Source organism: Python bivittatus, unplaced genomic scaffold, assembly GCF_059951505.1.
Source record: "Python bivittatus isolate LINGU-HERP-01145 unplaced genomic scaffold, Pbiv_v1 ctg000070_np1212, whole genome shotgun sequence".
In the NCBI taxonomy this organism is placed as follows: domain Eukaryota; kingdom Metazoa; phylum Chordata; class Lepidosauria; order Squamata; family Pythonidae; genus Python; species Python bivittatus.
Window position 1 is genome coordinate 12,260,295 of NW_028277034.1, and position 27,774 is coordinate 12,288,068.

Consider the following 27,774-nt stretch of genomic DNA (forward strand, 5'->3'; position numbering starts at 1 on the left):
AATGAGACAAGTTCATTATGACCAATTAATTCTATAAATCTCTTCTAGAAAAATTGAATCTCATTTTAATCCACTAATATTATTTTTGTTAATTCAAAACTATGTGAACATGAAATGGAAAAAGACATTTGCCTCTTGGACTTTCCTTTTTATTTTTTGCTGGAATTCATTGATAATGTAAAACTGGAATAGACAGCTTTTGTGAAATTGCCTTTCTTTCTTTCTTTCTTTTTCTTTTTAATGACATCCTAAATGGAGCTCACATTGTAACATCACTGGGAGGGAAAGTAGTGGCCCATTCTCTGGGAGTTCTTGAAGGAGAACCTATTTTAGGGTTTAATTCAAGAAAAATTATATCCTCAAATTGCCATTTTTTTCATTTGAATGTTCAACGGTGTCACATTGGGAAGTCCTAGGACCCACATAACAACCTGAAGGTACATGCTGTCTTCCCTGGTGCAAAAATTGCAGGGAATCATGTCATACCTCTGTATATTAACAGTTCTACATCATGCTATTTCAAAATTAGCATTTTCTCAAAAAGTTTTCTTTCCCTATAAAAAAGGCCTGCCTTTTACCTTACTGCATGATTCTTCATAATTTTTTTTTGATGTGTTACTGATGCTGTTAATTTCTGTTACACACATTTCCATCATGTTGAAGCTACCCCTGGCTATTCAGATAATATCATCTGAAAAATCCAAGTGGAAGAAATGTTCTATTGATGTCATCCCATGGAATTTAGTGGAACTTTGGGAAGCCAGGTACACTGCAAAATGGAGAGAAGTTTGGACTGTGAAAGACAAGATAATCACGCCCACTCACATTGACAAGTAAATGCTAGTACTGCAAAGGAAAATAAGTACTGGTACAGATTGATTAAGAAATACAATTCTGATCTTGTAGCTTGCAGCACTCAGAAGTAGCCAGTGTAAGTAGCCATGGAAAATGTAATTGTGATTAACCAAATAACAACAGCCATTTTTATGGAATTGGTGGAATTAGGTGAGCAAAAAGGCATTGACCTCTATAGATAACAAAAGGAACTAACTGTGGTGCATGATACTGGGCCTAGGAACTTTGACCAGTCAGAGCAACAGTTGTGGCACTCATGGGAGAGTCCTCCGAAATCATATAAGTGGTTAAAACAGCAAAAATAAAATAAAATAAAATAAAGCCACTCAAAACCCTTATCAGCAGAATCAGTGGGAAACCTGTATGACTCAACAAGGCCAGAATAACAGGCATTCTATGCAGTAGAGGACTAGTGCTCTAAAGAGCACTGAATTCATGTTTGAAAACAAGTTGAGTGCTGTTTCAAAAGAGGGCTATAAAGAGACCAAATGACATTTGACAAGCAGTGTGGCAGCCACCAGTCAGGTGTTACATGGGCAGATGGCTGTATGGAAACCAGGTGTCCTGTCTCTTCTGCAGCCCAGATCAAAAAGATGAAACACATTACATGAAAATGGAAAAGCTAAGGATGACTTTAAGATGTCATAACTGGGAATGAGGCAAAGGCAATGTCATGAGAATATGGCAAAAAAAGCAGTTATAGGGACATGTTCTTGCCGTGCTTAGACAAAGCAAAGAAGAGCCTGAATTGCTCTTTTCCATTGTGAAAAGAGCATTTCAAATGCAAATTCTCTTAATATAATTTAATGGGATCATTAAAAAAACAAGGAAGGAGAATGCTTCTGTATGGTGGTAGTTCTAAGCAAATGTAAAATAAATTTAAGTTGGACAGGAGGGTTCAGTGCCATGATAAGCTCTCTTCTATCATTCTCTCCCTCATGCAGTTACAAATGACATTAAGGAAAAGGAGGTCCCTGGCAAGCCCCATCCCCTTTTCCTCATTTCTGTTCACAGGCAAACATATGACATAGGTAGGTCACTTACCTATTTCAAAGCTAAGAGAAAGGGGGATGGGAATTGCCACATGATCCTGCTGTCAACGAGGGAAATAATTCCTGAAATGGTCTACAACATACATCATTCTGCTAACAAAAACCACATGCCAGTTCTAGAATCAGTGACTCTATAGGTTCTTCCCACAGTAGCGTCCTCAAGATGTGTCTGCTTGGTACTTCTTGAAGTTAGTCCAGGTTAGTTGTTGATCCCATTCAGCAACAGGGATCTCAGGATTCTAATCTCTACATCTAGTTACAAAGAAATCCATGCAAACTTCTGAAGCAGACGATAAAATCATGAACATATATGAACCAAACAATAATTGTGGAGAAAGATTGGTATTTTCAGGGAATGTAAGAAAACAAGATAGTTTTATGAGGTATGCTGGGAAAATTCTTGAACAATTTTTGGTCTGTTGTATTTTATTACATTGTCTTTAATAACAATGAGATTCAAAAGTTCTCTACTTAATTGCTAATTCCAGGTAACATAATAATACCTTTCCTTCATTACTTTGGCTTACATGGAGTGGATTAAAGGAGTTCTACAAGAAATAAAATAATGTTTTTTCCTATATTCAACCCTCTGGGAATCTCCATCTGACATCCATTGAGGCCCGTCCCACTCCAAAGCCCTATCCCTTTTAAGAAAGTAAACAGAAACCTCCTGAAACTAGAGTTTAGCTGACAGTGATCTAAATTTTTAAATACCATGTGAGACTATGATAGCCTGGGCCACCAACTTTAAAGTACTTAATTAAAAAAAACACACACACACTAGGAGTTCATTGCTGAAGTCCTAATGTATTATTTGAACAAGCGAACAGAGTAATTAGTTATAACTTTTATTTGTTATACCGTTTGCTGTTATTACTATTTTTATTGGAAATAACTACACAGTTACAAACAATGGTTACTGCTACACTAGTGTCTGATTATTACATTAACAAAATTCACCCAGCGAGCAATGCGTGAAAGTGAACAATTGCAACCATTGCAAGTATAATGCTGATAAAGAAATATTAATTTAGATGACAAATACATCAATAGAAATCCAAATTATTACTACTGAGATGGATCTAGATGTAATCAGAGTATAGCCACTAAAAGCAATTAATTTAACTAAACTTAAATCCCACTGCTTTCTGTGTTTTTAGACATATTTCATTTGTTTTGTTCATTGGGTCTGTCTATCTACTTACTTACTATCTGAAATTCTTGCTGAGTTCTAGATTCCTTTGAGAGAAGAACCTTGTTTTCCTCTCTGCTAGGAGCATAGTAAGATTAAGGAGAAAAGGACTGTATTGACATGAGCATAGATAAATCCTATTTGTTATCTTATGTTAAAAAGTTCCCTTCAGATTATATAGAAGCATACACTAATTAGGATTAACAGAAAAAGCAGATGATTTAGATATGAAAACTATTTCTGGGCAGCCTAATATTAAGCAAGCATATTTGTCAGGAAATTACTTAAACTTTCAGAGAGTTTAGTGCCTCTCATGCTGGAAATCAGCATGAAAAAGATCACAGATTTGGTCAAAGTGAGGCTCCAAATTGCCAGTATACATAAGCATGGTATTTCAGTTCTGTTCTTTTGTAGTGACATATTTGCTTACAACACCTTGTAGTAATGTTCCTGCAATGTCCTGACATTTTATTACACACAGAAAGATACACTCTCACTTGTATTTTCCAACAGTAGGATTAAGGTCTTTTTGTGTTAGCCTGATTGCAGGCACTTAAAACCACACTGATAGGTGAGGAATATGTTAATATACATACCATTGCTCCAATTAGGGTCAAGAAAGATTTGCCATATCTAACTGGCATTCCTCCACATTCCTTGTGGAGGAATGACAACCACAAATCAGGATTAAACTATTGCTAGTTTTAATTCTGTAATTTGTCTTGTCTGTAGAACACTGACACAAGCTAACATAAATTACCTTCCTAAAGCTTACCTTAAAGTCAAATCAAGACACCCAAATGTTTTAAAGTTATTATAGTTCTGTGTAGCCATAAAAGGACAAACAATGTATGGTATGTCTATTGCATTATCATTGAAAGGCAGCATAACTGGCATAACTAAATTAACTTATGAAATTGGAAGAATCTTGAACTATTTATCCTGTGAGTGAAAAGTCAGTGCCTTATCAGCTGAACTTCTTTAGCCCAACCCACTGTACTTATGAAGAGCATTTTCATCTAAGTGATGTGTCACTGAACCTTGTTTAAAACAACTCTATGAGTGTAGATTCCCAACATAGAGAGGAACAGAAGTAGTCAAAGCATACCTTCAGGAATAATTTGTATTTTAACACTATATTATAGAAATTGCAAAAACAACTTTGGTTTAAAATGCAAGTTAGCATGCTCATAGACCTTCCAATTCCCCTTTCTCCATAAAAAGTATTTAAATCATACAGTGAAAGGAAAGCAAACACAAAGGTGAACGAAAGCCCACAATAAATTCATTGCTAAATTGAAAATGTAAACAAGAATTTTTAAAAAATGAAAAATGCAACCAACCACAGTAATAAAATGTATATGCTGCCTGACTCCAAGCAACTCTCGGTGGTTTAATACTTACAGTGTGAATTGTGCCATTGATAGTTACATAAAATTATCTTTTCATGTATATAAAAGCATGAAAAAAAAATGCTGAATGACTATGTAAGCATCTAAACTTTCCCCATAAACCAAAAAATTAAACTTAGAAAAGTTGCTGGGAAAAACAAAGGAAGAAAAAAAAAGCAACAAAAACAGGAAGTGTGATGAAATAAAAAGGCTATTAGAAATATATATATATATATATATATATATATATATATATATATATATATTCTCATCACATTGTAATATTTAGCTAAGAGTGAGAAAGGGTTAAAAGCAACAGAAATATGCTACAAAGATCCCAATTGCATTAAAAGTCCAATAGTCATTACAGGATGCATTTTACAAAGATCCAAATATCCACTGTAACAGGAAATGTGAGAGAGGAAGTACTTGTGAGTGTATGAAATAAACCATGGTATCCAACTTATGAAATAAACAAGAATGATGAGTTACATTAAGAAAAATCTGGCTGCTACGGTGGATGGAATTTGCAGTGGTCTAACTAAACTCTCTCTCTCCAATATTCTGATTAAATTTAAAGTAGCTTCTATTGGCCAACCAAAGAAAATGCATACCATTTCACTTTGATGCCAAAATCCTCTAATTTTTCATCTATGCAGCCACTATTCTCTGTTAACCAGTTGCATTCTGACTACATGTGGTTACAGTGGAGGGAATTTTTACACAGGCCAAAAGACCAGCTTAAATACTTACTCGTTTCCTTTTTTAGAACTTCCTGTCGCTTTCAGTTTACCAAGAGCAACAATATCAATGACTCTCCAAATGTTCAAAGCTTTTCAAAAGCTTTCTAGTCAGAGGGCCAACCATTTCAATTCTATTTCACCAAAGTGAAGTCAACACAAACGCACTCATTTCTGGATAATACTGACACATTAATTTTTCTTAACCACCTTTCTTGGACTACTTATGTCTGGCTCCAATGTGGCTGGAAGTCTTAATCAGATACCAGACTAATGGAAGGTATGTCAGTAATGATGTCAGATAAATAGCTGTTAACATGGAAATAACCTCATCTTAAAAAAGAAAAACACCCAACAGTGTAATGTTTGTTCTAAAGCACTTTATGGCATCCCTGAAAAATGGTTTTGTTCACTCAACAACTGTGTAAGCTGCTTCCCTAAAATTTTCATACTTCTAGGATTTTCGCAATATAGTTTTCATATCCTTAGACAAAAAATGGAAATACCATTTAACTACTCATATCAGCAGCTCTTTACCTCAGCACTCATCCTGCATAACTGAATGTTAAGCTCTTCTTCAAAATGGAATTTTAGAAAAATAATTTGTAGTGGAAAATTTTCATATAATCTATATAATATAGTGAATTATTTAAAAAAAATACTTCCTTTGAAAGGTATGAAAATTTTGCAGTCCTGTCTTTTTAACTTTTGCTGATTTTTGTTGGTGAGTCACCCAGTGAACTTAATTGGAGAAGAAACTTTACTTTTGAACTGTTTGTAGCTCATCCTATAAGAATCTTCTCTCTAAATCTGCAGTCTCTGTTCAACTATTAACATGTGTCTTATTTGAGTATTATTATATCAAAGCCTTATCATTTGGATTGTAGTGAACAGAAGGCATAGAAACTGATGACACAAAATTACCACTTAAATGCTACTCTAGTTTTCTTTGAACAAATAAATACAAATAAAATAATGAAATTGTTCTTATACTTTTTAAGGCTGTGTTATGAAAGTTTGTAGTTTTAGACAACTAAAATTTTCTGTTCTGCATCACTCCTAGGCACTCTTTTGGAAGTTTCATTTGGCTCCAAATCCTTTTTCCTTTAGGTAATCTTGAAAGGCAAAAATATTTTAGCCAGGCTTTTAATAATGGTCAATTGTGGGTTTTTTTAAATTTGATTTTCATTATCTATTTTTTTTAATTCTGCATTTTAACATTTGTTTTAAATGGTAAACCACACTGAGTGTTAATTCTGAACAAAAATTTAGAATAGCATATGAATTAAATAACTGAAACAGAAGTAATAACCCCCTTCAGTTTCTCCAGAGGAACAAAAGTATGACATGAGTTTTGCTTTAGAACCAAGAACAAAGTTCTATAATTCTGTTATTGCTTTTCTTTTTCTTTATTGACTCTATCCATTCCAGAAAACTTTGGATATCATATGTTTGGAAAATATGATCACATATTTAAAACACAACAAAATACAATGCAAATGGAAAATTGAAACATTTTTTGTCAAATATTAGGGTAATATAAATTAAGTCTAAGGAAAGATAGCCAGAAAATCTAGGAATGAAACTGAAAATACAGCCTGTTTACTATCAAGCAGTCAATCAATCTCTGTGCCTTACCAGGGTCATGTGATTTAATGTTCCTCCATAGTGATTGCTAAGAGTGATGAAACAATGAGGATATTGACTAGTATACAAGTGGTATAAGACTCACAGGGGGTGTGATCAGACAGAAGTAAAAGTGGTAGTGATGATAGCAACTTCATTCTCTGCCTTCATTGCATCTTGAGTAGCTGTCCAGCAAAGCTTTTCAAGTGGTCAGGGAATTGTTACAGCTGGACCATGGAAAAGTTATGATGGAATCTGCCAAAGTTTCAAATGGTAACTTTGGGGATAAAATTGCCTGCTTTTTATCTACCTTTGGCATCATTATTAGCATAATTTCTGCAGAGACATCTAGAAATCTTCCTGACCTGATTTTATGAGCTCAGTTTCATTGATGCAACCTGACAATATAGATTAAGTGCTTTGAGACTCCAACATTCTGTATTTTGGCTCGTTGTTCCTGTTGATTAGTTATGAACAGCTGAAAGAAACTTATTGTGTTTAAGAGTTTCTTAATTTTTCACTGAGATGGAAATATTGGGGGTGGGGGGAACAGATTTGAGATTACTTCTTAAGAATATATCTCTATAGCCAGAAATATCTCTTCCAGTTGTGATTGTCCCCTTTTTGGGCGATCCAAATCCTGCTGATTAGCCAGGCCAGAGATGAAGAATTTTCAGTCTGGGATATGTTATAACTCTTCATGTTTTCTACCAGCTGTTTGATTAGCATGATTAATTAGCTATCAAGAACTAAATAACTGGTTCCCCATTGATAGCCATAGCAGGAAACCCATATGCAGCGGATTACTGAATGGTGAAGAAGCAAGATTCCTGACCCCTTTTCCCTCCATGAATTCATTTCTGGATTATTGGGAGAAGGAAGTTGAGGATGAAATATATATAAAGTGAATGTAGAGTGAAGTGGAATGGAGTGTGTTAAGACATACTTGCATGCAAATCAATGTGCATGAATTCTCAGCACCTTACCTTGTAATGGGATTTTGCATGGAGACACTTCTATTTTTTTCTTAAAGGATCAGGTTCAGAAAGTAGAAATGGACAGTTTTTGCTGACACCATGATGCAACTGTTCAAGCACAAGAAAGAGAATTTGTTAAACTCTTCTTATTATTATCATGTAGTCTACAATTCTCCTTGGCTGGATAGAAAAATACTTGAGTTAAATGTTATGAGGAGGTTAACTTCTTATTTATAGAAAATCAGTCAGCTTTCCTCCACTGTCCACCCATTTTTCTTCTATCATCTATCTACTTCCTGTGGATATTAACAAGGAGTTTTGGCACCATCAAGTTTACTTTGGTTTCGATGATATAGCCCATCCATAATTGTCCCACCTACTTGAGCTATAAATATTTTAGTATTATATCTCAATATTTCCCTGGTCCACTGCCACCTGGAACTTTAAAGACTTTGGGGGACTACTGTAAGCACTAAAGAGAACAGCTAAAATAAACAAGATAATTATCTAATTTTTATAATATCACTCATAAAATGTCTGCCTCTTGTCTTTAGGAGGTTTATAGATTAAATATACGACAGATGTCTTGTGTAATTTGTTCAGAAAACAGGAAAATTATTTTTAAATACTCATAAAACTTGCAAAATGAAAATGAAACTAATTTAAGCCATATGTGTTCGATGAGTTCAAATGAAATTTAATTTTTGCCCCCTGAAGCTATGGATCAGCTATTTATAAGTGAAAGACTATTCTGCATGATTTATATTCCAAGACATTTCCAAATAGTTGTACAAATTGAGGTTTCTCTGAACATAAAATATGATTATTTGCATTTTTAGATAGCTTTGGTTACAATCCAGACACTCACGTATTCAGACAAAAATGTTCTTGACTTCCAGAGTTCATGAAAGGCAATATTTTGTGGCTACTGTTTGAAGGTCCTAATTAAACTAGCAATGCATCTAAATAATAAACAGCTTGGATTTTGCTGGACTGAGATTTTCCATGCTATTGAAGTGCATGTGCTTCTCAAGTTCCTAATGTCCAACAAACACAGAAGAAAGTAACATACCAGAAAGCCTCATGGGAACTAAATGCAAGACCATTCATTTTCTGTTCAGTATACATTCTGATTAATCTGTAGGACAAATGCTTTATTAATAGAAATATCTATGTATATAGAAATGACTTCTCCACTGAAGCAAAGCAAAATTGTAAAGGAATATCTAAACTCTCTCAGCCATAAGGAATTACAGTAGACTGACCAGGATCCAAGACACAGCAAACTTTTTATCTCTACCCAAAGAGTTTGTCTAGGATTGTTCAGGATGTTTACTTACATCAGTGTCACATGGTCAATCTTTTTTTGGAAACTGAATATAATTTCAAAAGAATTTCAATCTGGCAGAGGGTTGTTCTTTACAAAGCATGGGATGAACTCAGGAAAAATCTATATCAAATGGCTAGTACTGAAGCACAAAGTTCTATAAAATCCATTTAATTCTTCTTTATTGAAAAAAATTAAAACTGAATTTTTAAGAAGCACACACAGAAAAGAAGCAACCCACCAAAATTAAGTCAAACAGAAAAACTGCATAAAAATAAAATAACCTTTTAGCAGGTATAAGCAAACCTAGTCAGCTAATTCATAACCTGTGCTAAAAAACTTGAGCAAACAATAATGTCTTTTTCTGATGCTTAAAAGGCCACAATGTACAGGGAGAACACGTCCCATTACATACTCTCTTGCAGGTGTCATCTCATCTAGCTTGAAATAATAGGAAACCCAGCTGAGGATCTCAGAGAATAAACATTAGCATTCTCCAACCTTATGCTTTCATGTCCAAAGATTATGTTACCCTGAACTTCAAGTCCAAATAATCTGAAGAGCACCCAGCTGGAGAAGACTGTTATAAACACTGCCCTTTTATGGATTCAAATTCTGAGCTCCATTCCAAAAGCTTTGGGTACAATTCTAAGCTCTGCAAAAACTCTCATTTTTTTTGGAAAACAGCCCCAACATGCCAGTCAAAATCCAAATTCAGTTTTTACATTGAAAAAGGTTGCAAACCCTAATTCCTAACCACTAAAGAGTTTAGCATCACTGTTTTTAATGGTAATATGGATAGAGAATAGTCTATGTAATTATTAAAAATGCAAAGTTTATAATATATAACTGGTGCAGTTACAGTTCTTTGGATCCAATCCTTCTGTGCAAAGACAGCGAAAATGGTCATTTTAATTCAATAAAAAAAAATCCCAAACCTAACATCCAGAGTCATCCCATTTCAAAAAGTCAAAGTGAAATGGGCAAAGACAGCCTTTTCTAAGAATCTGTGTTGTTGTGGCTATTTCTTTATCTATATAGAGTTAAATTCCTATAGCTATGGGGCTTAAAGCAGATTGCTGGCACTGGCAAGACTTTGACTCATGCATACATACTAGTGCAAAATACTAGGTACGCTCTGTACTACCAGTAAACAAAGGATTAGAAACATTTTCTTTTTGTGCCCATTAGTGGTAAAGGAATATTTGAGGTTTATAGTCCTTAAACACACATAAATACTTCTGCAATGAATATAAACAATTTTATAGCTTACCATAGGACAAGAGAAGAAGCAGCAGAGAAGCAGCAGCTGTTCAAGGAATGACAGCAGTTATGGATGCACCGATAAACAGCAAATGTGCAACTGCTCTGCGGTGGAACTTAATTATGGCTGAATTCAAGAACAGGATGCCGCAGCAATGAATGCCATGCAGTAGAAAAGACATTATTTTAATAGGACAGATCTATGATTCTAAATGTAAAGCACAGTACGTTGGTACAAAATAGTAAAATCAACCTCCAAAGCAAACAAAAACTTGTCATTTAGCTACAGTCATTTTTGAGAGTCATGAAAAATTCCAGAAATGTGACAGTTTTATACTAGAGCTTCTTCCTTATCTGATGCACTAAAGGGTATTCTAAAGTGTAGATGCGGCTCAAACCCATGCCAATGAATACAGCACAATATCTACTTTGTGTAAAACATGATGAGTGTTATTATTGGGGAAGATCAAAAAGTTCTAGAAAGGTCATATAGGTTTTAACCGCCTATAGCAGTGTTGTCCAAACTTGGCCACTTTAAGATGAGTGGACTTCAACTCCCAGAATTCCCCAGCCAGGCTGGCTGGGCAATTCTGGGAGTTGAAGTCCACTCATCTTAAAGTGGCCAAGTTTGCACAACACTGGCCTATAGCCTGGCAAATGCAGATTTAAATTGCTGTCGCTTTTAAAAATCTAATGTTTGTGTGAAAATCTGCAGATCCGCATAAGGATTATTTTTTTAAAATAATACTTCACTGTTATGTTTCTGCACAGGTTCAATGTCTTCTTCCATCAGTCCTGCCCTCTCAAAATAACTTTAAAAATGATTTTCTGTCCACCCACTAATAGCTAGGACTGATTAATTGTCATTCAAGATGAACTAATAATTCCTAGTTTGCCAGTTTCTCCTTTGTCAACTCCAGTAGGGCTAGGTCAGTGTTGTCCAAACTTGGCCACTTTAAGATGAGTGGACTTCAGCCATGCATGGCTGGCTGGGGAATTCTGGGAGTTGAAGTCCACTCATCTTAAAGTGGCCAAGTTTGGACAACACTGGGCTAGGTGAAGGACTTCTTTCTTGTTTTGTTTGTTTTCACTCTTCTCAACAGTCCTCCATGGTGCTCAAAGGACTTCAGTCACAGGACACTTCCATACAAGGATTCTGTGCCAGTTTAAAAGCAGCTCCCTTTGTGTTCCATGATGTCTGCAATGCTGAAAACTTTAGTTTAGTGGAAGCTGAAATGCTGGTTGAAATTTCTGCTTTGTTTGGTTTTTATTTTAAGATGTTATAGGTCCACTCTTATTGGAGTCAACTGATGTTTAACCCTCCTTCCAGTTCTTAAATTGTGGGACCTGAAAGGAAAATACTAGCTTGAGGGGCTTTTGCAGCTTCCTTTCAGGAGGCTAGCAACGTGAGTAAGGGTAAAATTAAAAAGTCTTTTTTTAAAATCAATTTCCCCCTTTTCTCGCACATGGAATGAACACCAGGCTTCCATCCTCCCTGTTTTATGTGGAGTGGGGATTGGGGAATTTTTAACCAAGTCTTGGTTGTTTGATTGCAGATGTTTCATTACCCGACTAGGTAACTTCATCAGTGCTAGTGAGTGTGGGGTTTTCTCCCTGTTTATATACAGTAGTTTGCCCTGCCAGTGTTGGTGGGGGGTGCGGTTTTCTCCTTGGTAGTTACTTGATTAGGGTATTGTTTTCTGCTTGATTGTTTGTCTGGTGTTAATCCCTGCTTATCTGGGTGTAGACTGCTGGAGAGGATGTGTTCTGGCCGTTTTGTTTCCTTCTTAGCTTTCTTATTGTCTCTTTTGAAAGTAGTATAAATATGGTTTATCTCTATGTGTTTATTGATGGCTGATGTGTCTGAGGGCCAAGGTTCCAGGAATTCCCTAGTGTTTTTGGATTTAGCTTGGTCTAGGATGCTCACGCTTTCCCAGCTGAAACTGTGGTTGAGTCTGTACATGTATTGTGAGATTAAGGAGTTTTCGTTGTGTCTTCTGACTGCTAGTTGGTGTTCATGGATGCGCTCTGCTAGTCTTCTGCCTGTCTGTCCTACATAGTGCTATTGTAGTCCTTACACTGTATGTTGTAGATGATTGCTGTTTTTTCTTCTTGGGCTACTGGGTCTTTTGGCTTACTTAAGAGGTTTTGGAGGGTGTTAGTTAGTTTGTGTGCTATGCTGATGCCAAGTGGTAGAAATAGTCTGTTGGTTGTTCCTGCAATGCTTCTAATGGATGGCAGTGTTATCCTTTTCATAACTTGTGATGGTTGTGCTGTAGTGGGAAGAGTGGTCAGGCACTTTTTGATAAAGTTGCACGGGTATCCATTTTGTTGGAAGATCTTGTACAGGTGATCTCTTTCCTTTTTCTGGACCTTCACAGACTCCCAGTAATTAATAGGTTGAAAACAAAGATGGAACTGCATATCATTTGTGTATTAGTGAGAATATATCCCATAGCTGTTGAGATTATTTTCCCTAGCGGTTTCAGGTGTTGGTAGAATAATATGGGAAAGAAGTAAATTCCAAGCAGTACCTTATAGATCAATCGCCAGGAGTCAAGACTGACTTGGAGGCACAACAAACAAACAAACCCCCTACAGAGCAACACCACCTTTCACATTCCCCACCCCTTCCAAGATTTTGGACTACAATAACAATGTGCTCCCTAAATTCAACCTGGCCCGGTGATACAAAAGACAATCTAGTTGATTATATTTAAGGAAACTGAAAAGTAGAGGAGAACAAAGATGCTACTTGGCACTCATTGTGTCCATTCTGGTGACCATTATCCACCACAAAAACCAAGACTGTTTCTGCCCAAAAGATCAGGCCTGGATGCAGCTTGGAATGTATGTAAATAATTACCTGACCTACAAAACTAGCTGGATTTGAGTATCAATCAAATCTTTTTATACAGTCAAAGACTAGCATAAGGAGGGTGGGGTACAGTCCATTAAAAAGCATAATAATTATAAAAAACTAAATATATATAAAACATAAAGCATATATCTATATACATAGTCACCTATATCTATATAGCAATCACCTATTCAAGAATCTTGTTCAGGTGAGCGGTTACCATAGATAAGAAAGTCTACCTTTGATTTGGTCCCAAAGGACTTCACAAGCACAATAAGACTTGCTCTAGATGATACAGAGTTATGCATTAGGTTGAGTAAGGGATGCAGTGGAAGTCCTAATGCACATATTTTATTTTATTTATTAATTTCAAAGATTTGTATGGCTGTCCATCCTAAATGCAACTCTAGGCAGCTCACAACCACAATAAACCCCAATAACTACAAGATCATAAACCACAAAACCATAAAACAAAAACCCAGCGCCTTAGTCATCCCAGCCAATCTTCATTCTATCCCAGTGCCTGGGTAAGAAGCCAGGTCTTGATGGCATTCCAAAGGCTAAAAGGCTGGGGGCCTGCTGAATCAATGGCAGGAGGGTGTTTTTCATCAGGTAGGAGCAGCCAAGGAAAAGGCATACTTCCAAGGTCCGACTAGGTGGCAAGATTTCAGGGAAGGGACCTGGACCATGCCTACCATATCCAATCTAGTAGGACAGGCAGATACTCTCAAATCAAAGAGCTAGATGTGAAGTTCAAGCCTACATACTTGTTAACTATTTTATAAAGGCCCAAGGTTGATATATTACTGAAATAAAAATATGTACTAGGAATTACTGGTACCTTATCTTTTCTTGAGAATCCTGCATTGTTTGCTGTTTGCTGTTAGACAATTGTTTAATTAATTTGTGAACTGAACTGGCTGTATCAGTCACCTTGGATTCCATTACACTTTTTAGAACTGCAATTAATGTATTCATTACCATCTAGTAATTAATTCTGAATAACAATGCACACATCTGAACACAAAGCCAATTTGAATAACAGTCTGAAAAGTGCATTTGCTTTAAGAAAGGGTGATTCAGGTTTGGGACAGTGAAGAATAAGAGATTTGGGGAATGTATTAATCAGATATATATCTTTATTGTTCTTAAGGGAGAAACAAAAAGAAACTGGTTTACTTAAAGGGAAAGAAAAAGAGGTGATAACAAAACCCACTCTGTTCAGGCTGGCTGCACAACTTTACTGAAGACGTAGTGACAGATAAAAGCATAAATCAATGGCCTTATCAATCTAACTTTCCTGCCTGCCAAATGGGGATTCAGTTTATCAGTGACCTATGTGCTCAGTGCCGGCCTTCACACTTGAGCTGAGCAGGAGGGTGGAAATAAATGGAAGCTAAATAGCTGTTCTAAAACATGTTCATGTAAACAGTCGAAGGTAGGACTTCCTTGAACTGCCAGTTACTTAAATGTGATCCATCTCACTAAACTGAACACGTGATAGGAGTGGATCACAGTCATCACAAAACACAAAGCAAATAAAGTAACCATGCATTTGAGAGCACACAATCTGCCAAACTGTAGCCATACAATGATGTTTATTGTAATAGAAACGGGTAAGAAAAAGGAGTATCTTAGGAAAGAGGGAGGGAGATTCTTTGAAGGATCTCTGCCTAACTATGTAGTCCTTTTCTGAAAACTGTGCTATTTCATTGGTTCCCCCCATACACAGAATATTAGAAATAACATCAGCCAAGTTAGGGCTAATGTGAAAATTAAGAGGAAGAGGAACCAGACAGTGAAGCAAACAGAGCTACATCTGTAAAATGCACCATCCAATCTAAGTATCTCTGCAGGCTATTCAGAGGAAATAGCATCTGAAAGTTACAAAAGTGACCTTAATTTGAACCAAGGGAATGTGATTATTTCTGAACTGAAATGTTAAAATGAAGTTTGGATTAAATGTTTCATCAAGGCTAATGCCTCCAAACTTCCTTTGGCACTGTATTCACATTTTCTATGTTAGCTCAGTTTTCATGTTTTTCTCCCTTTTTTCCCTCTGCTTTCTTTGACCTTACCGTGACATTTTACTTGGTTAGTTAATTACTGCTAAATGGCACTGTGTTTATTGCATAGACTCCCTGTCACTATAATGGCACAGTAACAATGCCACAATTCAGTTTGATAACTTTTCATACTGCCACATTGATCAATATGTATTTAATTTGTCATTAAAACAAAAAGGATTTGTGATTGGACATGAATTATAATGCTCAAAGTCCAAGTATCATCTATAAATACAACTATACCCATCACATAATCCCATTTTAGAGCTGGCAGGATAGAGTGATGGTCCATTTGAACCTAAGTAGTCTTAAATAAGCCTAAGGGCTTCTTTTCTATTTGTATGGAACAAGATGGTTGTGCCCCTTCTTTGGCAGACAGCATTTGTTACAGTTGCTAAGACCAGAGGGGAAAAAATAAACAATCAACATATTATACAAAAAATATAAGAAATGCTGATATAGAAGAATAAAACCTGTCACCAGGCCTGAGGTCAGGAGGTAGAGTTGAGCCCATGCATAGGTTTTGTTAATTGTTACTGATGGATCTGTTTTTACTCTACTGTTTTATTGGGGGGGGGGTGTTTCTTTCTGTTTTTCTATTTTTTTCTATTTTTTTTAACACTGTTAGCTACCCAGAATAATTGAGATAGGCAGCCCTTTAAATTGAACAAACAAACAAACAAACAATTACAAAATCACAGCTCCTATTTCTCCATGATTGCTTCATATGCACAACACACAAAAGTGGTCAAGTAAGCCCAGATTTGCTTTGTGAGGAACCAAAATCTCATCCATCTGGCATCTCTATTTTTTTTTAAAAAAAAAAATCCAGGTAAAATATAATAACTGCCTGGAAAACCACTATTATTTGGCAAAGACCAACTGGGTTAGATAGATAAAGTGCCTGGCTTGAATTGTTCCAGATGAGCCTAACCTTTGAAGTCTTCCTGCCTCATTCATTCATTGAGATTTTTCTCCAGACAGAATAATCTCCCATTTGTAAACTTCCAGTATTTTCCTATAGTGTCTTCTTTTTATTCTTACTACAGAAAATACAAAAAAGAAAAATGAGAATAGTTCTATATAGTGCCTAAATGTTTTTTGTCTAAAAGAACTCCTAGTATAAAATAGGTTTCCTAAGCTGAATAGAATACTAAGTATTGATCACGTTATAGTGACAGTTTAATGGGGTAATCTGCATATGAGAAACAGTCTTTATATATTAATAATTCAGAAGTTTCATTTTCTTCTTATATTATAGTGCTATGTAAGGCTAGTAATATGAGAATTGCGTCGTCATCATTATCATCATCATCATCATTTATGATTCTTTGATTGTTGTGAGCCACCCAGAGTTGTCGAGCGTTGGGTGGCATACAAGTTTAATAAATTATTATTGTTGTTGTTGTTGTTGTTAACATACCATACCAATGCTAATATTTTATCCAGAATCTGCATAGCTTCTAGCTAGATTTTCAATTTGCTATAAATTTGCAAGATATATATGCAAGTTTTCTCGTGTTAGAAATAAAAGAAAGTAGATGTTGATTAATAATGGTTTGTGATTTACATTAGATTAGGGGGGAAAGCATTTATACAATTTAACATTCATGGTTTATTAGGGATTTGCAATTTGTTTCTGTTTAGTGAATGTTGGTTGACATGCTCAAGTGCAAATCAAAGACAAAAGAAGAATAAATTATGCTGCATAAAAAGAAAAAGAAAAACCTGTATGCAGATAAGTAGTTGAGTTGGGGTATTGTCTTAGGCATATACATATTGACTTGTCACAATCACCCTTGACGTATTTGCTAACAAAAAAATGTAAAAATATAATATCAACAAATATTGTTCAATGTATTTTCTGTCAATGGGCATATAATAGCCAATGAAAGAACCGTAAAGAACAGGGCAAGAATTTATTTGGCTTAAACCAGTCTGTCATTTCTAAAGCTAATTAATGCAGGTTATATCATCATAATCAGATACAGTATATACTGTACAGAGTTTATATACTCTAATGGAGAGCACATTTGGTGTACTGGTGAGGCGGCAGGCTAGAAAGCAGGAAACCATGAGTTCTAGTCCTGCCTTAAGCATGAAAGTGAGCTGGGTGACCTTGGGCCAGTCCCTCTCTCTCAGCCCTTAGAAAACAATGGCAAACCACTTCTAAAATGTTACCAAAAGAAAAAGAAAAAGAAAAACTGCAGGGGACTAGTCCAGGCAGTCACCAGGAGCCAAAAACTGACTTGAAGGCACGCACACATATAGACTGTAACATCTTTTTTGACATTTTTTTCATAGGAAAAAGTACAGTAACAATATCCTGAAAATAAGCAGACATAAGTATATGGCTTAAACTGTGTCCCAGACACTATGTTCACATACTAACAGATTTATCAGACTGCCTTCTCCAGGTCCCTCCAGCATGTGTGGTGTGACAGTGATCAGATGAATGTAGCAGCCCAACTATGGCATGCTGTCCCCAGTGAAACTTATAAGGCACTCACCTATGTGGCATCATGCTTCAAGTGAAGACCTGCATGGACCTGTCCCATCCATTAGCAGACAACTTGCTGGTTTATTTTTCTCATAATGCCAAAGAAGATAGATTGGTAACCTCATGCCCTCCATATTTTGGGCTTTCAAGTCCCATGAACATTAGTCAGCATTAAGGGATTGTGGAAGTAGATGGCATCTCCTCTCAAACTGACAAAACAGTAGGACCTTGTGGCAAAAATGAAGTAGTAGACTGTTGGAGGTCTACTGTTCCTGTCATCCAGGAATGGCACTGCCATGTTACAAGGTAAACTCCCAAAGAAATTTAGGGATGGATTCATAGGCACTTTGTTGAGAACATCCAAAAGCCCAAAAGCCACTGCTTAAGGGGAGACTGATACATTTTCATACCACTTTGCATTCAGATATTCCATGCATGTATTTTATGAAGATCAAGTGAAATTCAGGTCCAGGTTTGAAAACTAACTGCTGTGTACATTTCACCACATACTGTATACTTTATGCCCAAAGGATTTTTTGGGGGGGGGGTGTTAAAATATGTATAATCTGTATAACAAAACAATGTTTTAATGCTGCATGAAGGATTACACATAGTGCCACAATCAATAAAGGTATTTGTTAAAGCAAACTCAAAAAAATAATTCAACAATATTGCTTAGAAAATGGGAAGATCATTATAGGCAAAGTACTTTATGCAGTTTTTTTTTTCTTTCACAATGTTAAATACCAGATAATGTACCATCTGGAGACATTAAAACACTCCTGACCAGAGGCTAAACACCACTAATAACTCTAAATCTAAGTGAAGCAATAAAGTCCCTAATCACAACCCTTTCTAAAAGATTATTATAAAGGTAATTTTGACTACCGATAAGGATGTATAATGTTCCTCAGCTTTGGTAGATTCTCTTCAGATGGCTTTAGAGAATGAACTCATCCTTACTAATTGGATCTAGAAATATAATGAAGTTTCTCAGAGGCAGCTCCTTAAATTAGCAATAGTCAAAAGCAAAGTTCATCTCAGTAAAGTGCATGGCCCATGATTCAGAGAAATAAATCTCACAAACAAATCTCATTATTTCAGTAATGATTTACATCTTAAAGCTAATTTGGTATATATGCTAGAGATATATGTTAACAGTGCCTAACAAAAGAACCAAATCTGGCACATAAATATGCTAAGAGCATACTGGTTTAATATTGATGAAATCACAAGTTTAAAAAAAAGGGGGGGGGATTACCAAACCAAATTAATTTCTTGACCTCAGGTTACTGTGAAAAGGAAAAAGAAGCTGTTATTATAAGGTTCCAGTCAGCTAAGATACTTGCCATGCAATATGTCAACCTCTGCCTTTGCTAGTGCCCAAAATGCCATATGGCTGGTTCAGAATTTAGCAGACTCCTTTTTTCTGTGTCCACGATCATTGCATTAGTGCAGAGATTTGAAGGTTTTGGCCACACCATTAAACACCATAGCAAGTCTGTGTCATGAGAAGTGGACACCTTCATCCTATAAAGGCCATTTCATGGGTAACATTCTTATAGCAGCCAAGATCTAAAGCTTCATTGTTGTCTAGCCTTTCCTACAGGCCGTTACAGCCTTTTTTCTCCCAGAAATGGGTTACAAAAACTATCTGTTCCAAGTCTGATCTACTTGATGGATGTACATAATATTTTGAATCCATCTGGCACAGTGAAGCATTATAGTCCAATCAATTTTGAACTTTTTCTGGCTAACAACCAGTATTTCCAGATTGCATCCATTGTCTCTGCTATGAATGTTATCCATTAGCAGCTTGTACATCAGAACCGGCCTGTGGATATGCAGCCCTTGCTCATTTTTTGGCAGCTAGTTTCACTGAGCTGTGCTCCACGCTGCTAAAAGTTGTCGGAACAAGCTCCTGGTAGTTCAAATATAGGATATTTCCTCATTGTTGAAATAGCTGCTTCTCTGTGTGCAGGAAATAATTATACAGTTCTTATAAAGTTTGTTTGGCAGCAGCATGATTTGCAGTGGCTAAGCCTAATGCATCTCATTCATTTCCACAAATATCATAAGAGAATTAACAGAGGGTCTAAGTGGAAATTATAGGTAGTAAAGTAAGTTGAAGAAAGGTGAGATAGAATAATCTTTTCTGTGTGTGTGTATGTGTGTGTGTGTGCGTGTGCGTGTGCATGTGCGTGTATGTATGTGTGTGTGTATGTATGTATGTATGTATGTATGTATGTATGTGTATAGCAATGAATACTGTTTATAAAACATTCTATAGCTTGCCTAGGATTGGGCACACAATATATTAAACCACAATAGATCAAAATTTGTCACATTATTGCCTCAGCACTGTGATGACTTGCATGTGTGAAGCAGTCATCATAAGCTTGATACAATAAGTAGCAATTTCATATCACCACAAGTGCAACACTTTTGGTAGATTCAGTTCGTGTATCTATGAGCCACACATTAAATGTAAAGTGACTACAGAATCAAATGATATCCATGCATGTGTGAACGAGCTCCTAGTTTTAAATGTTTGAAGTTTAATAATATAAAAAAGGCAAAGGCCTATTAGAAAAGCCTACAAAAAACGTACTTTCAAGAGAAATGGTGTGGCTTATAAAAAAAGAAGCTACACTGTGCACTAATGTATCAACCTCACTCCTCTACTGTTCATGCCAACGAATATAAAAGATAAAATTGTACACAGATATTTCAAGAGGCTGTGCACAGTCATGTTTACAATAAGGCATACAAAAATTGCTCGATTTTGGAAATCTGAGAACAAGATGCATATATTAGAGAATATTATGTTTATAGAAATAAATGATTAGACACTCTGATATATACCTGGACTAGATATAAATTGATCCAAGTTTTTTTTTTCTATTTTAGTTTCTGTCATATCCAGAATGCTCAAACCAATGGTCCAACTCAGCATAAAACACCTTCCTAATTTTGAAAATGTTTTTATTGCTTTGACATACAAATAAAATAAGAAAAAAAGATAAAACAAAGCACATGTATACACAAATCCCAAAGCCCCCAACAACAACCCCATTATATATAAGAATTCATTCAACCCAGTTTTTAAACATATCATTAAACATTAACCAAATAGTACAAAGTTGATTAGTCTCCACATTACACTAGTAAGGGCAAATTTATAGACAGGAAAAAAACACATATAATTGATTCAGGATTGTAATCATGGATTTGCATGGCCTTTTTATTATCAAAGCAAATCTTTTATGCTGAACACTATGTTTAGTAAAGCTATAATTCTTCATATAATAGTAAATTCAAAATTCTTGGTGTATAATTCAAAAGTACATACACATCTTTAAAGTATATGGATTTTTGTAATTCCAGTTTACAAATATTAATCCCAGATGGGAAAACAGTGGGACAAGCCTATTTATTTATTCAATTTATATGGCCACCCATCTCAGACTTTGGCTGACTAAAAACAATTTTAAAAAACCAGGAAAGAAAATAACAAAAAATACAAAATAAGTAGACAATTTGCAGCCAAGATAGATAGATAGATAGACAGACAGACAGACAGACACTTATAAATACAGATACAATACAATTTTCAGCAAAATTAATTTACAGGCTCCAACAGACACTCCAACTCCCATATAAATAAGTGTCCTCTCAACCATTTTATAATTCTAGCATAACTAAGTAAACAGCCAATCATCTTTAAACATTTTGTGAGGTGTCCAATAAACATAACATAATTAATAAATTAATCTCACTTTAAGATAATAAAAAACTATATTTTATGTTATTTAAATCCATTGCCCATTGATTTGTTAATATAGAGTAGTCTAAGTCTTTATTCCAAAATTTTTGCAGATAACCAAGAATATAAGCTTAACAAAACTCTTTGTTTATAAAACAACGCTGCAGTTTGAGATATATGTAGCGGTCTTCATGGTTTATTTCATGGGAAACAGATTTTTTTTTTTTAACTTAGAATAAGATTGGACATATGGAAATTCAAGTGTAATTCAGAGATAGACAACCCTAAATGTTGTTGAGTCTGATACTATATTGGATATCTTGGTACCATTCTACAAGAATTATTTGGCATTGTAGTTTTTTAATTAATGTGTCATTTAAAATTACCTACAACTTTCTTAATAAAAAATATTAGTTAGTTTGTGTCTGTTCTTTTCCACCATAAAGTGCTGATGTGTTATACGTAAGAATGTAGACTGTTCTGCAATAGCTTATGTTAGATGTTTTAAAAATAGAAGAAAAACTATGTTCGCTTAGTTATTCATCCATCCATCAGGCATAACCAAAAATATCACTCTATTTGGTACAGCCTAAATGCAAACCCTATGACCTATGACATAATGCACTAAACTAGAATTTGGTTTGTTTGGTCTTTATTAGCATGAGATGGTACACCAGCTATTGTTATTTATAAACATTATTTTATTGTATAGGGAACTAAGCCTTGCTGACCTTTCAGACAAATGGTTGCTAAAACAATCCGTGACTTAGTGCAATCGTGGATCATACAAAGATAACAATATTCCATTTAATCTAACAGAATGAATTGTCATTTATAAAGATTCATTGTGAATGGTTATATCACATTTGCTCTATAATTATAAAATCACTACATATGGATGCAAAGTCCCATCTTTAAGCATCAAGAAATTTGCTGTATAAACATAATTAAAATTGGACTCATTAGGTCTTTCAAAAAACAATACACAGTTAAATATGGATGGATTTCTTTAGCAATGAAACCTTACCTTTTGAATCACAAATGCCTGAGAAAAACAATAACTAAGAGTAGGTATAAATAATAAACTTAATTGATTCTACTTCTGAAAAGGAGGGCAGCTATGTGTGAATCAACTTCCCTTTTTTGCTTGATTAACAATCTTTCACAGTCTCAGAAAGTTTGAAAGCCTGAATACTATTATGTGACTTTTGAACTGACCTAATAATGTATATAAAAGTAGAATTTTTAGAATTTGCAGTTAGTCCTGTGGCCAACAGTAAAGGCCATAGTTTGCAATATCAATAAAAGAGAGTTATAATCTCAGACCTAATCGTAGCTATAAAAAGATCTTCCAAAACTCTTACTGAATACCCTAGATAGAAAAAAAAAATGGCCGTTATTTCTTGTTTTGCAATACACTCATGCAAGTGAATTTTCTATACAGCTGTACTTTTTTCCTGAACTGAAACTCAGCTGTATTGAAAAGTTGAAGGAACAAAACTAAAAGTATTTGCATTCAGACAGGTGTTATATTGGCATTGTACTGTATACAATGTGGCTTGAGCATAAAAGACTCAACACTTTGAAGCAATGAAAAAGAAAATAACATGTTTCCATATCCCCCAAAACTGATCTTAACTCTCCAACAAATGCCCAGCAAAGTATTCAAGACTATAACCAGAGGTTTTGTGGAGCAGGAACCTTACAGTCTATTTCCAGGTAAATAGATTGCAATCTTAGTTGTCTGTGCTGTATCGGTTTATCTACTGCCTTAGCATTTTTTATCTAGCCCTTGATTTTACTTCTTTCACAATCAATTTTTTATAGTGAAGTAAATTTTTAAAAGAACTTCCATAGAATCCATGAAAACTTCTTTTAGGCACAGTAAAAGAGCCTGGTATGGTTATGATATAATTTCAGAAAAGCCAAAAATATAATTTTAGAAATTAAAAAAAGTTTTCTTTCATAACTCAAGAAATCATACATTTTGGGTTAAAATCAGTCTATTTTTGTGGGAAACAGTCTTTGTACGTAGGACCTTAGGCATCATATTCAAAGTGAATGGACCAAGCCAAACAACTGCATCTTCAAAGACTTAAAAGCCTTACTTTTTAAAAAATTAATGTTATAATCAGCAGTTGTTGAGGCACCCAGTAGACCAGAGATAAGTACACAAGATATTATTATACATCCTTAAAGCTAAGTAAAGTAAGCAAAGCATGGTTTAGATATTAATACATTTAAAAAGTGTCAAAAGAGGAAAGATTTCTCAAAGGCCTAAGGAGCTCCACTGACTCCATTATATTATCAGGGCAATGATTAATACTGAAATATAATACTAAATATAACAGTAATGACCTACACAGAGAAATTCGTAATATAACCAGAAGTATCTCTTGGCAAATTCTCCTTTAATCTACAAGCATCCCCAAGTCCTTTCTTCCTCTCTAGAAAGGGCAAAATAGATGTGTCTAGGAAACAACCGTGCCTCTGAGAAACCTGATGTGCAATAATTATACCTGTAATTAAAGACATATGTTTGTTGTACTCACAAAGTCCTAGACCACCGTGTCAGGTTCCAGCTAATAAAACTGAACTGCTAAGCTTTAACTAATACCATTTATCTATATTCTTACTATCTGAGGAAAGTTTCAATACCTGGTATTTTTTGTATTGCCCTGGTTCAAGGATATATTTTTTTTAAATCACAGATTAAACCTTTTATAAGGATTTATTCTGCATTAATACTGTTGTTATTCTGTGTGACCCTTATTATTTCTTACCTTTTTTATCCTACAATAAAAGTAGAAAAGGTATAACTCTTGGAAAAATAAGTAAGTTGAGATACAGAGTTCAATATGTGCATTTGTGTAAAGAATAACAGTACTTTTATGTAATCTTGATTTCATTTTATTTCTGGCTGTTTAATGCAGTCTTATCAATATACAAACTGCCTTCTTATTCAATCTCCTTTTCTCCCATTCTTAATTTTGAAAATCCTTTTATAAAGGCTTTAGTATTCTCACAGGGTATTTTCTCACAAACCATCTTTTTTTTTTTTCTTGTAGGATTCACAGACACCCTACACTGAAATGCAAAGATATTCTATTTGTAGAAATATATGTGGTTCCCTCAAAGCCTTTTTCATAAGCCTTTCCATACTTTTTTGGAGAGGAGAGGAGAGGAGAGGAGAGGAGAGGAGAGGAGAGGAGAGGAGAGGAGAGGAGAGGAGAGGAGAGGAGAGGAAAGGAAAGGAAAGGAAAGGAAAGGAAAGGAAAGGAAAGGAAAGGAAAGGAAAGGAAAGGAAAGGAAAGGAAAGGAAAGGAAAGGAAAGGAAAGGAAAGGAAAGGAAAGGAGTGTTTATCAATTATACCATCACATCAATATGGTTGTGTGAGAAGAAATTTAACACTTTCTAACTACCACATGGCGAATTCTTTTAAATAAGTCTTCTTCAATTTGGTGTACTCCAAATAAATTGGGACTATGACTCAGAGTTCCTAGCAAACATCTAAAAAGAAAAAATAAGTTATATATTTAAATCTTACTCAACATATGTTGAGCACTGCTTAAAGATGGATCTGGAATTGAACATATCTACCATGTGGAGCAGTATGAGTAGACCAAGGTTTCAGGAGGCAGCAGTTATATGCAAAGCAACTGTATGCAGATTTCCTCTCCAAATGCTTTCCACGTAATTAAAACACATGCACGCATACACACGTGGATCTCCACCTTAGTAAATTAGTTGAGGAAGAACGCTTTATAGTACTGATGTAAAATGTGATCATCAGTGTTCTCTGAATACGCCTTGAATTTTTTGCAAATATTTCTATTAGCTTTTGACCTTTTATTATTTTGCAGTAGCAATGAACACAGGACAGTATTTGTCATATATGATCAACATGTGACATATTTAGCAGCTGACTTGAACTAACAGTTCATAAACATAGACACTAATTTAATTCATTCAGTTCATCAGAAGTGTCTCCAAATTTCAGTCTTGAAACATGAATCGAAATTTGGAGATGAAATGTCAGAGTTCAAAGAGAACTGCTAAATGAATGGTTTGATACTCTAGTGTAGCATTGTGAACAAGTATGAACAAATGATTTATCAATGATTCGAGAAATACTCAGTTTAAAACTTATCCTACACTGAATATGCTTTCTAGCTGGATTAGACAAGTTATAGTTAACCCATTTTAAGTCAATGCCAATAAAATGAATGCCAACATTTCACTCCTAGGATCATATTTTTACTTTTTTTATTTTTAAAATAAATGACTGGGGCTCTGGAAACTGCTATATCACTGGAAAAACAGAGTTAAATTATTTTTGCCCCATTTTTTAACAATTTTTATGGCTTGGAAGTGTTTAAAAGGTTGATTTTAGCCCCTTAACAAGAAAATCTGTGTCAACTAAAATTGCTTTTCCCATTCTGTATAGATAGATAGATAGGTAGATTTGTTTCAGTAAGTGACCTTAGTCAATCTTTAAAAAAGCTGTCAGAGGACTACTAGGAAATTTCAGGGCTGTAATTGGGTTTTGGAAATTCAGAAAAATATCTCAGAAGACAATAGCAAATCATTTTCATCTTGCTGTCAAGAAACTACATGGATATGCTATACAGTAACTAAGAGTGGATCCCAGGAATTTTTCCTTCCTACTTAATCTGTTTCTTTGGTCACCCATAACATAAATGTCAGGGCACTTACTGTATGTCAGTTTAAGATTTTTAATTTAGTTCCTACTTGTAAGTGTTGAAATACTGTATTCTCAAATGGTTTTAATTTTCAAAATAAACATGATGGTGACTCATTCTTTTCCTTCAATACTATGCATTGAATATATGATGATTATGTCCTATCTATTCACTGTCAACTATCAGTGACCACACAGATAGGCCTTATCTAGGATGATCTGTCCCCAGCTTGGCCCTTCAGATCTTTCAACAGTGTACCCATCACCACTTAATGAATTCCATTCACCTTGCTGCTAGTCTTCCTTCCTTCCTTCCTTCCTTCCTTCCTTCCTTCCTTCCTTCCTTCCTTCCTTCCTTCCTTCCTTCCTTCCTTCCTTCCTCCCTCCCTCCCTCCCTCCCTCCCTCCCTCCCTCCCTTCCTTCCTTCCTTCCTTCCTTCCTTCCTTCCTTCCTTCCTTCCTTCCTTCCTTCCTTCCTTCCTTCCTCCCTCTTTACAAGCATTATCGAGATGGGGCTGGGTCTTTGCATAATGTGCCCAAATATGATAATTTGAGCCTGGTCAAATCAAACTTTCACTTCCATAGGGTATCATATGCAAAAACATTGCCTGCACAATGATCTTTGTAGGTATAGACACAGCATCTAAATCTTTTCCAAGGCCTTTCCTGCTACCATACCAAGTGTTAAGTGTGTGCCTTTCCTGAATGCTGGTTCCTTTACTATAGACAGTCAATCCTAAAAGGGAGAAACTATCTATCACTTCAATATCTTTATTGTCAATTCTAAGGCTGGTTGCTATATTTGTCATTATTTTGATTTTCTTTATATTTATATGCCACCCAGAGTCACTTTTATGTGAGATGGGCAGCTATATAAATACGATAAATAAATTTAATGTGCTCTTTGACTTTCAGTACTAGAACTTCCAGATCATTTGCATTTTCAGCTATGAGAATAGTATCATCATCATAACCACCATCATCATAGTGCAGGCTATTGATGGTCCTCCAGTTTTAAAACCATACTTATCTTTTTCCAATCCAGCCTCTCTCAATATACTATTCCACATATAAGTTTTGCTAGCATGTTAAATTAAGGATATTGTACAATAGTTTGCACACTCTGTTAACTCTCCTCTTTTTTTGGTTTTGCAATGTATATTGACCTTTTCCAATCTGTTGGCAAATTCTCCAGATTTGCTAGTATAGCTTGGTTAGAATCCTTCTGAGTTCACAGATCTTTTGAAAGATTTATTTTGTTTTTCAAAGTTTGTTTCCACCTTTGATGTCTTTACAGATGTTGTTGTAATACTGCTTCTTGTATCTTATAACAGTTCTTTGGAAAGTTTCAAAGTTCCTTTCTGAGATTTTTGTCTTTCTTGGCTTTGCCTTCTCTTCTCTTCTTGGCAATTTCGATGGTTTGTTCTGATATCCAGCTTGCTTTCTTCTGTTTCCTC

At 35.2% G+C, this 27,774-nt stretch overlaps 2 long non-coding RNA genes across 2 annotated transcripts in view; one reads left to right on the forward strand and one right to left on the reverse strand.

The window, feature by feature from the left end:
- The window catches only part of LOC148216845 (uncharacterized), a 70,894-nt gene extending 60,372 nt beyond the window's left edge, over nucleotides 1–10,522 (reverse strand). Inside the window, exons 1-2 of the long non-coding RNA XR_015794423.1 lie at nucleotides 10,434–10,522; nucleotides 7,843–7,941 (exon numbers count right to left, since the gene is read on the reverse strand). This is a non-coding gene — a long non-coding RNA (uncharacterized LOC148216845). The remainder of the gene's footprint in view (nucleotides 1–7,842; nucleotides 7,942–10,433) is intronic.
- The window catches only part of LOC148216846 (uncharacterized), a 74,499-nt gene that overhangs the window by 14,184 nt on the left and 32,541 nt on the right, over nucleotides 1–27,774 (forward strand). The window lies entirely within an intron of this gene.